The following is a 13,185-nucleotide window of genomic DNA, read 5'->3' on the forward strand; positions in this document are numbered from 1 at the left end:
CTTTGTTCTCTAACAGATTTTTTATCATTTTATACAAAATTCAGCACGTCTGCAGCACATTTATAACTTTTTCTTATTTTTTTTTTCATAGTTTTTAGTTTTTTTGGTGTTATGAATTTGTGTTTGACATAAATAAAAAGTTTAAAGTTGGCTAAAGTATGCTTTTTATAAAGAAACTTAAATGGAATACAAAATTCAATAAAATACATATTTTATGTACCAAAATTTATTCTAGAAAAAAGAAGAAATGGTAGACTTACATTTTGGTGTAAAAAAACTGAGATTTAGTATCGGAATTTTTTTAAATTTTTAGCTTTTATTTTGAAACATTTTAACTGCTCATCTTTTGAGACCAAGAACGAATAAAGCCAATATCGGATACTCTGTACCAAAGTGAAGCGTATCCCAGAGAGAGCGATCTGCATCGATCGAAACTAATAGTAGTCGGACGGAGCAAGGTCTGGACTATAAAGGTTGTGAGGCAAAACGCTTCAACAACTTCTTTCTAAATAGCTTTTAACAGGAATTGCAAGATGCGGCCGACCGTTGTCATGATGGAATATTACAGGTCTGGCCGCATATTCTGGGCATTTTTCGGCCAATGCTCGCTTCAAAAGAATTAGTTACGTGCAGTACATGTTCCCTCTAATGGGCTGGTCCCCTCCAAATACTCATTGCAAGTATTGGTTCAAAATGCAAAATCGTCTTTCACTGTTTCTCAGCTTCAATTCGTATGGTACCCAATTTCCCAGCTTTTGGAAAAATTCTGCTGCTTGTCTTCAAACTTTTTTGGCTGGCCAGAGTAATATTTGTCTTTCCTGTCAAAATCACGACTTCTGAACCGCAGCCCTACCCTACTAAGTAATAGAGCAAAAAAATTTTCTTTTAAAATTTCAATAATTTATATTTTTGAGAGATTTTCGGAAGTGGGCCTTATATGGGGGCTATGACCAATTATGGACCGACCACCATGAAATTAGGTCGTGTGATTTATGTCTATATTAAAGTTAACTATGTTGAATTTTGTGTGTATATCAACATTTTTAAGCGATTTATGCACGTTAAAGTGATTTTCGGAAGCGGGTCTATATAGGAGCTATGACTAATTATGGACCGATCGTAACAAAATTTGGTGACATGAATTTTGTGTATATAAAACTTATTTGGAGCGGAATTTGTGGAGATACATAGATAAACATTTATGACCGATAAAGTCCAATTTCGAGGGGACATTTGTATGGGGGCTAGGTGAAATAATGGACCGATTTCAGACAGTTTCAATAATATGTACCAAATTTCATCAAAATATATTCTAAATTGCGACCTGTACTCTGCGCACAAGGTTTACATGGACAGCCAGCCAGTCGACCAGACGGACGGACGGACGGACATCGTTTAATTGACTCAGATAGTGATTCTAAGTCGATCGGTATACTTTAAAGTGGGTGTCAGACTAATATATTTGGGCGTTACACACATCTGCACAAACGCATAATACCCTCCCCTCTATGGTGGTGTAGGGTATAATTAAGGCATAAATAACACGGTGCTACGATGGAAAAAAACTTGGAAAACGGCCTAGCGTGGGTTATAGGTCTTGCTGAGTACACTACAAATTGTCTCTAAAAATTTCAGAAACACAATCAAATTCAGAAGTTATTCTGAAAAAACAGTTTTCAGTGATGTTTGTCGACTTATCGACCTGTAGCTTAGTCAGTTTTTGTCCGTCTTTAAATTTTTTAACGGGTTTGGAAAGGAAACTGATTACGCTTTAAAATTGTTGATACACTTTTAAGATATAAGTATTGTTTTTCTTAAGAATATCTAAAGGAAAAACAAAATTTATCAACTTTTTTGATTTTAGTCGCTTTTCATTGCTTATTTTGATATGAAAGTTTATAAAAATTTATACCAACATATATAGGAAATTTAGTTCTGAACAAAACAAAAGTTATTCAACTTTTAATAAAAGCCATTTTTAGTATTTTCTCCCCCAGCGCATATAAATAAAAATAAACAAAAAACTGTAGAAAAAAAAATATTTGTAAAATTTTGAATTTAAAAGGTAAATTTTTTCGAACTTTTTTCAATAACTTTTGCAAATATAAACCGATTTTAACAAGTAATATCTCATTTTTTCCCATATAATGTTGTCTTTAAAATACTGTACAAAAAAGAATAGGTTTTCATAGAAAAAAATTAAATTAACTATTGTTGAATATGAAAAATTACGAAAAAAAAGTAAAGCGAAACTTTTTATAAAAACCTACGGAATTTTTTTTTTTGATATACATTTTATTCATATATTTTATGAAAGCTTAATTATTTGTCTATCCATAATTATTTAAAATTTTGAAATCGGTCTAAAAATGTGTGAGTTAGAAGTACTAAAGTACTACGACCTACCCTAAAACAGTTTTTTCAAAATATCTCAAAATTTTGAGGGTGTTTAAAAATCTTTGAAAACGGTTTCAGTATGTCCTCACCTAGGCCTACAACAACCATTAAGTCGCTTTTCAAGTTCTGACAAAAAGTGTCATGTTGGAGCAGAGAGTAATTAATATAAGACAATTTAGGAGTTCCCGGTAAATGGGGATTTTTGTTAAATAAATTGGGAATTCAAAAATTGTTTGATTATTCGAAAGATAAGCAGAGGGCATTGAATAATTTATTTTGAGCAAATTTGCTTAAAAACAACTGAATAAATTTCAAATTCAAAATGATGAATTAGGAGTTTGTTTCTCGTAAAGTATGCTTGTTGAGGGATACATAGGATTCGACATAGCCAAATATATCACTCTCACTTGTTGTTAAATTAATCGGATTTCGTAAACTTCAGGGTTTATGGCTGTTTTTGTTAAATATATCGCAATTCATAATTTCTCAGTTTTAAGTGATTTTTGTTAAATAAACTGGGAATTAAATTTGTTTTCAGAACTTTTGCCATGTGTATGATATCAAAGGCAATAGAATGCGAAGAACTTAATAAAATTACTAAAGTTTTCGCGATTCAAAATTTTTGATGATTTTTTAAATTTTTTCATCTTAATTAATATTAATCATACGCCAGCGTATTTTTGCATAAAATCTTAAATAACATCAGATTTGTTTAAACAGAGTGATTGAATTTAACATCATCAATATAATTAAAAAAATGTCTACAACTCAAATGATTTACCTTATCTTTGTTTTAATAAGGGCATAAGTTTTTCTGAACCCAAAATTTGCTAAAAAGTAATGATAAATTATATGTTACAGATTGCAATATTATTTTTAAATTCAACAAATTCGACATTTAAAAAAAATCTTTGAAATCGGATCGAGAACAACAACACCCACCGTAATCGATCGAATCACTTTCTGAGTCGATTAAACGATGTCCGTCCGTCTGGCTGGTTGGCTGTCCATGTAAACCTTGTGCGCAGAGTACAGGTCGCAATTTTCAAGATATTTCGATCAAATTTGGTACATATAATTTCTTCGGGCCAAGTACCAAGCCTATTGAAACTGGCTGAAATTGGTTCATTATTTCACCTAGCCCCCATACAAATTTCCTCTCGAAATTGGACTTTATCGGTCATAAATGTTTAATTTATATAGGTATCATCACAAATTTCGCTCCAAATTAGTTTTATATATACAAAATTTATGTCACAAAATTTTGTTACGATCGGTCCATAATTAGTCATAGCTCCTATATAGACCCGCTTCCGAAAATCACTTTAACGTCCATAAATGTCTTAAAAATGTTGGTATATACACAAAATTCAACATAAATAACTTTCGGTCCATAATTTGTCATAGCTCCCATATAATGCCCACTTCCGAAAATCTCTCACGAATATAAATTATTGATATTTTAAAAGAAAAAGGTTCTTGCGATGATTTTGTATTCAATTTTAAATTTTGTTCTGTAAATTGTAAAACTTTGAATGAAAAAGAATTTCTTCGTTAAACTTTTAAAAATGATCGCCATTCACCAGACTCCTCGTCTCCTGTTATTAATTGGTTTTATAAACCAAACGAATATATTTAACCCAGTTTCCATCACTTTTTTTTTTGTTATATATTAGACCAAGCTAAGATGCTCAATATGTGTACAGGTTTTCAAGGTCAATATATCAAAAAAAAAAACTTATTTATTTACGATATAAGCTTATTTTTTTCTGCCATAAACAACTGCAATGTACATAATTGTTTTTCTAAAAAAAAACACAGATACAGGTTTATTTTTAAACAAAAATTGTGATCAGCATGAAAAGAAATAAAAAATCAATTCATTTCAATTCAACTCAACATACATAAATTAAAAAGCATGAAAAATTGTTAAATACAAGTAACTGATATTTAATAATGATCAGCAAAAAAACAAAAAAAAAATACATTAAGTACATAATGGCTGTGGAAACCAGTGTGTAAAAAAAGTGTAAACAAACGGCTGAATGTTACTTTGTTTTTGGTGGGTTTAATGTGAAGAAAGATTTTGCTGATATGAGTATGTGCAACAGGACAAGTTTGTGGCAAAAAAACAATGCAATTATTTGCACGCAAAAGCAGAAAAGTAAAAAAAAAAACACTGCTATAGCTGTGATAATAAAACCAGTGTTAATAACATCAAATAAAAATAGTTCAGACTACCAAAATCCGACCATATGACAGATAAAAACAAATAAGAAAGATATATTTGGTCGTAGCGAATCTTAGATACCCTTCGCCAAAGTATACTTTAAGATAAAGATTGAAAATATTTTATGAAGAAAAAAATTTGGATAAAAAAATTTTTTGTTAAAAAAAAAATTTGGTGTTAAAATATATTTTTCCCGATTTTGACTTATTTTATGTCCGTATTACGATGGTGTTATATACGTCGTTGGAAAGGTCTTTTAAATATCTATTATTAAATATCCATATTGACTATGTTAATGAGTTAGTCAAGATGTAGATATAAAATAAGTCAAAAACCGAGGTTGTTATGGTTTTTTGCTTATATCTCAGTCATTTGTTGGCTGATTTTCTCGATTTTAAATAGCAGATGAAGCGGAAATATTGCGGCTATATTGGTATATGAATCATGTATGAATGTTATTTTAAGGCTACGGAAAGTTGATTTCAATACACATACTTTAAGGGGACGCAAATGAAAAATATAGAAATTTCAAACAGAATGACAAAATTATATATACTTTTGCCACAGCTGTGATCATATATGTCCTAAAATGGCCCTTCATTTAACTAAGTTTCTTTTTTTTTGGGTTTAAATTAATCTTTATAAAATTTGTTACCAATATTCTAAATGATCAGACATTTTGATACTGAAAATGTAAAAAATCGATTCGACTAAAATTCCATCCTCCTTCCTGCGCATGTTGGGTACATTGAATTCGTGTCTGCTGTAATTATACCCTTCACCTTCGTGAAAAGGGTGTATATAAGTTTGTCATTCCGTTTGTAATTTCCACATTTTTCATTTGCGACCCCATAAAGTATATATATTCTGGATCGTTATAGATAGCGGAATCGATATAGCCATGTCCGTCTGTGTGTTGAAATCAACTTTCCGAAGCACCCAAATAACTTACATACACGATTCATACATCAATATCTCCGAAATTCTTCCGGCTTGGTCGAGAAAATCGGTCCACAAATGGCTGAGATATAAGAAAAAACTAGGACAACCTCGACTTTTTACCTATTTTTGACCTATATCTGGATTACTAAGTCATTAATATAGACAATATTACTCCAAACACACATTTCGAAAAGTTTATGGTAAGACCATATTGACGCAGCCTTTCAAATAAACTCTTTAAATGCTTCTGATGTTCTTGCTCGCTTTCAGATGCAATTAGTAAATCATCAATATAAACGTATATGAAGTCCAAATCTCTTGTTACTTCATGCATAAAACGTTGGAAGGATTGTGCAGCATTGCACAAACCAAATGTCATTCTGAGAAACTCAAAATTTCCCATCGGTGTTGTTATTGCCGTTTTTTTAATGTCGTCTTCTGCGACAGGAATGTGGTGGTATGCTTTTACTAAATCTACCTTACTAAATACTTTCTTACCATCCAAGAGCATTCCAAAATCGTGAATATGTGGAACAGCATAACAATCAGGTATGGTACGTGCATTAAGATTACGGTAGTCACCACAGGGACGCCACTCTCCATTGGATTTCTTGACCATGTGTAGTGGGCTTGCCCAGTTACTACTGGAAGGACGACAAATTCCAAGACGAACCATTTCATTGAATTCTTTTTTAACTACAAGTAGCTTTTCAGGTGAAAGACGTCTTGGTTTGCAAAATACTGGAGGACCATTTGTGGTTTCTATAAAATGTTTGACTGAATGTTTTGCTTTAGAATGACAATTTATTTTTGATAGATCATTATATTCCATTATAAGAGAATAGAATGGAGACGAAGGTGATATGGTTTTTATTGACAAATTTTGATCATTAACTACTATACCTTTAGCACTGTTTTTAGATTTAGGATCGATGAGGCAATTATTTCTAACGTCGATGAGTAGGCCATAATTACCCAAAAAATCTGATCCAATAATTGGTTTATCTATATCAACAATGACAAAATCCCATGTGAAATTCCGCTTTAGTCCCAAATCGATAGTAAGAGTTTTGATTCCAAAAGTTCGAATTGTCGACTTATTTGCTGCATATAAAATTAGTGAACTAGGTTGTTGCTTGTGTTGTAATGATGATACTGGAATTACTGAAACGTCTGCTCCAGAATCGACTAAAAACCTGGATTTCGATTTAATATCTCGAATAAACAGGCGACATACCTCTTGGCTACTCCCATCCGTCACCGAAGATGGAGCGCCGATTAGTTTTCCTGATTTGATTGATTGAAATTGCAAGGGACAACACATTTCTTAGCTTTGTTTCCAAATTTGAAATGATACCAACATAATGGTTTATCTTTGCTTGAAACTGACTTGGAACGACTACGTTTACCTGTTGTCTTGCTCTTACTCCTCGATCTTCCGAAAGATTCCATTTTGTTGCACAGACTTTCCAGCTGACGTTCAATATTATCGAGCCTGCTCGTACGGTTTTCTGATGACGTGGAAATCGTATGGAGTTCTGTATCTGAGCAATCACAAATTTTTTCTGCCATGGTGGCCAGTTTTTCTAAGCGGTCTTCACTGACGGATAAAATTGCCTTCATTTGAGATGGTAGCCGCTGCATCCAAAGTTGTTTTAAAATATCATCCGATACTCTACCTTGAGCTAAGGAACGCATTTGACTTAACAAATCTGATGGTTTTCTATCCGATAATTCTACTTCTGTCAAAAGTTTCTTGAGACGCTTATCTTCAGAGTCGGAAAATGAACTAATGAGTTTTGCTTTCAAGGTTTCGTACATGTTTGCAGCCGGAGGGTTGATTATGATGTCTTGCACTTTCTCGAGAATGTTGCTTTCTATTGATGCCACAATTGTGTTAACTTTCGTTGCGTCTTGAGTAACACCAGCCATAATAAACTGCGATTCCATTTGTTTAAACCAAAGCAATGGATCTGAACGCCAAAATGGTGGTGCTTTTACTGCGACTCTTGAAATTTCCATATGAGGAGAATTTGATGGTAGAGATGAAAAATCGTCTTCGGAAGTTGACATCCTTATTACATAAAATCTTTAAAATGCGGGGTCACCAATTTGTTGGCACGTATTTAGTTTTTAAAATAAAAAGACCAACAATATATTTATATTTTATAAAAAAGATTCTTTAATAATTCAAATTCAAAAAACGAATGAAAAAATATTTTTCATTTTGTTATTATAAAAGCAAAGTAAATGTGATTAATTTTAAAAAGTTTTATTTGTTACAATTTTTGTGTGACAAGTATATTTTTGTAAAGTGTTTGTTTTAGAGGCACCACAGGTCAAAATCGGGAAAAAATATTTTTTAACCCGAATTTTTTTTTCATCAAAAAATTTTTTTTTTTTCATAAATTCTTTTTCCAAAAAAATTAATTAAAGAAATTTTAAAAAAAAAATTTTGAAAAAACTTTTTTTAAAAAAAATTAAAAACAATTTGAAAAAAAAAAAATTTTTTAAAACATTAAAAATATTTAAAATTTTTATTTTTAAGTATAATTTGGCGAAGGGTATATAAGATTCGGCACGGCCGAATATAGCTCTCTTACTTGTTTTTAAATGTTTTCTTTTAAAACCGTTGCAATTTTTTGTTTTATTTAATGAACGTCCTAAAATAAGAAAATTGTTTTTTTCCTCTTTCCATTTTTTGCCAGTTGAGTGAGGTTTCAACAAAACCTGTTGGGTTTTTAAGTGATTTCTTTTTTTACAATATTTTGAACATATTTTAAAGTTATTTACACAAAAGTCTTTTCTTGATTTGTATTGAATTCCTTTTGATTAATTGCATTAACATTTTTATGGTTTTTTTTTAGTCAGACATATGTTTTGTTATAAATAAAGTCTTGTTTATTGTTAAATAATTGATTTATTTATATTAAGGAGAAATTAAGTTATTAATAACTTCCGGGTTATTTAAAGGAATTTTTTTTAGAAGAAAACTTTCCAGTACTAGGTTTTTCTATAATTTGTTTAAGACTCCTAGCAGGTCTAACTGAGAACTCCCAGATGTTTTTGGTGATTGTCGTATCACTTAGGATGATAACTAGTTACATGAGTAGTTAGGTGACTAGTTATTTTAACACGTACATATCCTAAGCAAGGTCTCAATTGAGCATTTTGGATTACAATGAGACTATTGGTCCAAAATAGTCAAAGAATTGGATTAACATACCGGATACATAGAGTCATTTACCTTACTAGCTACCTACTTGACCATGTACGGGTACAAATTGTTCTCAAATACTAAGCTCCAATAATCGATTCCTTATAAACCAACCTTAATACGACAACTCCCCAATAGAAAACTGCTGGTGGTTAAAATAACTACTTCCTAAAGTGCAGAACAAAAAAAACATTTTAAATTGACTAAACTCTAGTTTACTTAGAGACACTAAAGTGTAAATTAGCTGCACGCTAGGTTAAATGGGATGTCAGTAAAAAGAAAATGAACTGTATGAGAATTATATCAAATAATGTGTACGAATTACTCACAAAAAAGAACAGTACAAAATTAACGTTTAAGTTACTACACTCTAGATTACTTAAGGCCCAACTATAATATGCATAAGCTAGCTTAAGGTAATGTCAAAACCGAACGAAAAGTCTGTCAAATGCTTAAGGAAATTCAAAGAAACTTTTAGGTGGCTATAATGTACTTACGTGCATTCAAAACTATTTAGCCCCATTTGAACATTTATGTGCAACTTGCAATTAAAAAAATACGTATTTCTTATTATTTTATCAAAATATATAAATTTTCTTCATCCTTTTCATTTATTTCTTTATTTTCTTTGTATAAAATAAATAAATAGCTGATTCCATACGGAATGTGCGACCAGCTTCGCACTTTGCTTAAGCAAATAAAATTCGACGAAACTTGACGAAACACTCTTAAGTACATTATAGTTTTGTCACATACGTTTTATATGTATTCGCACATTTGCTTAAGCTGACTTAAGCTAGTGTATGCATATTATAGTTGGGCCTTTAGAGACAATTATAAAAATGCACTCATCTAAGTAACAACTTATAATTCCCATTCAGTTAATGAACAATTCTACATAATTACTCTCAGCTTGATTGCATTAGGTGCGGTTTAAACACCACAACAATTGGCCTAACTTCAATGATAATTCAGTACAATTGACAAAATATTAAGAAATATTGGTCACTGGTGCTCGGACTTGATATGAGTGTCACATTTTACGGCGATTTTATCGACTATTTCAGGCACTACAATCTAGGTTGTTAGTTTGGTACTTTGACTTCGGTAGCAAATTTTGGAAGTAGTTTTGTTCCTGCAGTTCCGACTTTTTGTACTGAAAATTGTACTGCTAATTTCGGCACTACAAATTCGATTGCTAGTTTTGACACTGTGGTAGAGACCGCAAGTTACAACTTCGGTAACTTGTTTCAGCGCTACAAATTCGGTTGCTAGCTGTGTAACTACAACTTCGGTTGTTGGTTTCGATACTACGACTATGGTGGATAGTTTCGTCACTGCGGTTCTGACTGCCAGTTTCGACACTAAAACTTCGGTTGTTAGTTTCGGCACTGTGACTTTAGTTTCCAGTTTCGTCACTACAAATTCGGTTGTTAGTTTCGGCACTGCGACTGCTCTAACGTCACTCTAACTTCGGTTGCTAGTTTCAACACTACAACTTCGGTTGTTCGTTTCGTCGAATTTGTACACTCGCCAGTACAAATTAGGTTGCTAGTTTCCACACTGAGGTACCGACCACCATTTTCGGCTCTAGAACTTCTGTTAGTTTTTGTACTGCGTCTTCGGTTGCTAGTTTAGACACTGGGGTTTCGACCGATTGCACGGTGGTAAATTCCGGCCAAAAATGTTTTTTTTTGGATTTTTATAAAATTTTTATGGTAAAGGCCAGAACAAATTTAAAGGTGCTATTAGAGGTTAAGTGTAAATTACATATAATACTGTAAAGTATCAATAGTAAGTACTATAAATTTCAGCTGCAAATATCTGCCATTCCAATAACCAGAACGATATCAGTGCCTTCATATTTTACACATTTTTTTTTTTATTTTTTTTTGGTCAATTTCAAAAATTATGCAAGTTTGAGAGTTATTTGCGTATATGCTGATTTGGCCAAACCATGTATTTGTATGTCGACATTTTTTCAATGGATCATTTATGTTATTTTTAATTATAAACCTAATTGAAGCCATTTACAAAAATGACATACTCTTTTCTATACTTTTATAACGACAATGTTTATTTGGTCAACTCCTGTAGTCAATTTCTAATCAAGTGTGTTTTTCTTAAATGTACACCAAATTTCAGGCATTTACATGAATAACCTAGCATATAATTTCATAACCTAGCGATAATTTCAAAACGTCCATGATTGTTTGGCCAAACCCTGTATATGTATTCCGAAATTGTTACGATCATTTTTTTCAATCACTTATGCTATTCTTCATTTTTGGACTAAATTTCAGGCATTTACGTGAATAACCTAATTTTTTCGATGCTTTTAAAACGTCCAAAATTGTTTGGCCAAACCCTCTATATGTAATCCGAAATTTGAATGACCAATTTTTTTTCCGATCATATATTTTATTCTTTTTTTTTGATACTTTTAGAACTTTATTGGCCAAACCATGTATTTGTTATTCTTAATACAAATACCAAATTTCAAACATTTTTATGAAGAAATAAAGAAGTTACGGATTTTTGGCCGGAATTGATTACCGTGGATTGTTTTAATTTCTTAAATACAGAATAACGTAACTTTGATATAGAGATGCCCTAACTCGCGTTTTTTTAAGTCGAAATTTTTTGGATAAATATTAAATATGAGCGGACCATTTATCGAAATAAACAACCATTTATCGAAATAAACAAAACTTAACTTCAAGTTTCTTAACCAAAATTAACTATAGTATTTTGAAATTCTCCAAAAAAAAAAAAATAAGGCGATTGAGAGTTCCCGATTAAACGGGAATTCAACGATATTGGATTTTTGTGGGCTTTATGAACTAAGTCCCCTGAACCAAAAATTAATTTAAGCCCCAAAGATGGGAACTTAATTTATTATGAATTAAAACCTCAAATTTTCTTAATGAAATAAATCCCCAGTGAAGCCAACTAAACCAAGCATGAACTAAGTCTCCCATTTCTCAATTGTTTGTAGTACAAAAACCGCCTTCCGTAAAGGTTTTCTCCTCTGGAGTGTATTAACAGCCTATTTCGCATAGTTAATTTTCTTTTAATGCAGATATGCTTCCAAATACAAGAAATCTTTACAAAGCGAAGCCGGTTTTTGATACAACCTAGAGGAGAAAATCTTTACTCAGCGGAGCGGTTTTTGGATACATAAGAGAAGAAGAAATCTTTGAGCAAATTTGGAGATATAACACTGTGTGTAATTTTGTATGTCATGGAAATATAACCATACACGAAGACCAGTAGTTATAAAAACATAAAAAAAGACCAGCGTATCCCAGTTTTGCCCAAAAAAACTTTAAAAAAGTCAATTTCTTTATCTCTGTTCCCCTGTTCAGGTTTATAAGTAGCAAATATTCAAAATTCAAGGAAACAATCAATTACAAAAATGTACCTAAGATCTCAATAAACAACTTTCTAGAACATATGAACTTCCTAGAACTGATTCTTAACACCGTTTAGGTGTTAAAGGATTTAAGTGTGTTGGGCCATAAACTAAGTGCATGACTTTGGGCAAAATTGGGAGACACGGATCTTTTTGTTGGTCATTTATCACGTAGTGGTATATGGTTATTTTTATCGTGTTAATCTGCACAGTGGGGCAGAATCAAAATTTTCTGGAAATAATTCTGGCATTTCTAAAGGGCTGGTCCAATCGGAATAAAATTTGACGTGGGCAAAGCCAAGGAGTATTCATATTTAAGATATTAAAATGAGCCATATATATGATCGAGGGGCGGCGCTGTTGAGGCTCATAGTAGGTACCTTCGACATGTAACATTTTTAAACACGTGCAATTTTTTTGTATCCTATCCGATTAAAAAGATTTTTATATTTTTCGCTTGTGCTATTTATCTCTTATAATTTCCGAGTTATAGGCATTTCAAAATTTAAAATTTTGCTATACCTTGGTCCGTTGTTTTAAAAATATGGATCGGACTTTTGAACCGAATTGACTCGAATTCTTTTGTTAGATAGACAACTAAGTTACGAATAACATACAAACGATTTTAAAGCAATATCAATTATGGTTATATTATATTATATAGAACATATAACAGTCATGTCCTATTCTTCGAATATATCGCCCTTACGCCCATCGGAATTTGACCTATTTTTTATCAAAAATTCAAATTTGGGCTAACTGTTCTAAAATCCCAAAGCTGGGATCAGAAAACAAAAAGCAGCCTTGGAAACCTTGATGTTTTCCCTATTTATCGCCAAAGAATTTTCCCAGCCCCGAAGGAAATGTGGACCCTTTGGGCAAAATTGTAAAAAATACCATTTTTGGGATTTTCGCGCCAATTTTTAGGAATTGCGGGATTGTCTTTGACCTTTTGACAAGTTTTTTTACACCTTGTTATTTAGA

This window comes from Calliphora vicina, chromosome 2 (assembly GCF_958450345.1).
Source record: "Calliphora vicina chromosome 2, idCalVici1.1, whole genome shotgun sequence".
Lineage (NCBI taxonomy): Eukaryota > Metazoa > Arthropoda > Insecta > Diptera > Calliphoridae > Calliphora > Calliphora vicina.